Source organism: Haliotis asinina, chromosome 12 (genome assembly GCF_037392515.1).
Source record: "Haliotis asinina isolate JCU_RB_2024 chromosome 12, JCU_Hal_asi_v2, whole genome shotgun sequence".
Taxonomy (NCBI): domain Eukaryota; kingdom Metazoa; phylum Mollusca; class Gastropoda; order Lepetellida; family Haliotidae; genus Haliotis; species Haliotis asinina.
Genome location: NC_090291.1, coordinates 7,169,930 through 7,172,645, shown reverse-complemented (window position 1 = coordinate 7,172,645; position 2,716 = coordinate 7,169,930).

Below are 2,716 nucleotides of genomic sequence, written 5' to 3'. Positions count from 1 at the left end.
TTCTACAGTAATTTGTAATGTACACTCCTTTGTCGCCTTTGGTTATTATATTTCGTGATATTCCAATGTGAAATACAGGCATAGCATCAAACATAAAGCCTAATAAATTCAACAATACCACTGTATTTCAATCAGAGGAGTGAATAAGTTAGTGAGTGAGTGAGTATGATTTTCAATCGGTTTTAGCAATATTCATGTAATGTCACGGCGGTGGACACCATTAATCGCTTCATACATTGTGCACGTAGAGAACCGAACCCGGGTCTTCACCGTGACGGATCTCCACTATTCCACCGCCCCTTCCCAAGATGAGAGATACAACAAGTGATGCTAGAACAACATGATAATGGTTTTTGTTATCACGTGTTTATTACAATAAACAATTCTATGAGTCACAAACAAACAACTGATAAATGTGATAAAATAATCAAATTATAAATCAATACTGGTATGAACAATGACACTGCCATGGCAGTTCAAGAAAGAGTGGTAATATATATGACAGAACAAATGAATGGCAATATAAGATGGAAGCAGCGATTGTAACGTTAAAAGACAGAGACGGCACGTTTCATCTCACAATAATGGCCAGACTTCCCTAATCGATAAAAACCGCGAATTGTGGTCCCACTGTGACCTTCAAACAACGTGTGGTCATCTTGCAAAACGAACATTAATGTCAGGCAATATGACTTAAGCAGAACCTCTGATGTATGAAAAAACATGCAAGAGCCTGCTCTTACTCCCTGGATCAGTCTACAGACTGCACTGGATTATTCCGGAGTAGGCCATGGCATTTTCAGACCAGTCTTGTGTCTCATTCTAAAAGGCTTGAAATCATGTATTTGAGACACGTGTCTTACTGATGTAAAAGGACAATGGATGATGATACTAATTATCAAAATACATGTTGTGTTAATGTGAATGGAAACAACTGATATAATGTACATGACTATGTACAGATAATTCATATGAGATTCTTTATTGCAGGGCTTTTCAACAAAGCGACACTTTCGTCCCTGTCCTGATCGACCCCAGTTGCCCGACATGGTAGTGGTTTCGTATGTGTAAAAGAAAACTATCCTGTCGATACCATGTGCGTAATACGTATGCCATTAGCCGGCACAACAACAGTAGGTTTTAATCGATCACTCGTCTCAAGCTTACCATACCAGCTACATTGTATGTGTTGTGAAGCAACTAGGAGTCTGGTGTGTATTTGCTTTATTAATTCGGATCCTATCTTTATTGGAAGAAGACATGCTTTTCGCAGTATCGATAATCGTGATAATTTATCGAACGATAAATGTATCGATACTTTTTTCGTATCGTCATACGTAACGTTGACCTCAAAATTGTTAATTGGTAATGGACACCTTGCTAACGTCAACATGATGCAGCAGGACCTATTTAAGTCCATGGGTATTTAGAGGGATAGGGCTGGGGATGGGGTGGGACCTGTGATAATATGTGCAGGATATCAAGCACCACCAGTGTTAGTGTCCCTCACTTAGCCAGACTGGGACTCATTCATTTCGGCAGCTCACAGGTTTGGCGTATCGTGCATACATAACCCATATTGATCACGTCATTTGAAGCGTTCATCCTTTTTCTACACTCTCCATTTCTTGGTTCTTTGAGCATGGTCGGTTGATTGGCATCTTACATCTGCCCCCATCTACAGTTCGTATCCTTGCTCTAACATTAGCGGACTGTGTTTATTTGTTGTTTCCGTCACCCTCACCAATATTCCTTCTATACGACAGTGGTCTGTAAACAATCGAGTCTGGATAAGACAATCCAGTGATTGATTTCATGAACAGTGAGGGCATGTATTAAGCAAGTCAGCAAGCCCGATCCGGTTAGCCGTCTCTGGGCTGCTAGAGATTGTACGAATCCGTATACTGTACCCTTTCGCCTACAGTTGCATTTCGCCTACAGTGCAATTTCGCCTACAGTGCAATTTCGCTAACACAAGACTTAATTTGCCACCTGATTACCCTGTGCTCATAAATGGACTAGTCCAATAACTGTTAACTGTAAAGACAAACTGTAAAGACAAACTAGGAATACTAGATTTAGAATAGAAAACAAAATATGCGTTTATGAACCAGAGTTTATTGCATGATGAATTCCATGGACATTACATACAGCAACTGGGGATATTCCAGGATTTTATGTACACCGCATACAGCCAGAGATGTTACAATTTTATCAGATTTTAAACTCAACTAAGTGTCCATCTGCGTCAAGAAACTGCATAGTGTCTTAGTTCCTGCTGCCGGCTGATTCTTAGGGCGTTCAGGCGACAATCCATCTCTCTATACACACATGGGCGAGGACGGGTTGAGGCCCCAAGATCAATCTGAGCTCTCTTGACTCGTTGACCTCGACCTTCTTGATGTTGTTGACAAATTTATATATGTTAAGATGTTGTTTTCCTACACGTAATTATAACTTGTTATGGAAGCCTTCCAAATGGTTATTTGTTCGCGGACCAACAGTTCCATGGTGATTCCAAATTGCTATCTTAAACACAGCGTCACAGTCTAACCAATTTCTTGTCACACAGTCATTAAAAGCCTGGATTTTCTCTGTTGCAGGGCCGTCGTCCATGATCTCAATCCAATCCTCTCGGACTCGATCCGTAGGTAGGAGTGAAAGTGCAAAAACTCGACGAACATGGGCTTGAACATGTGGATTGTTCTGGTAGTCT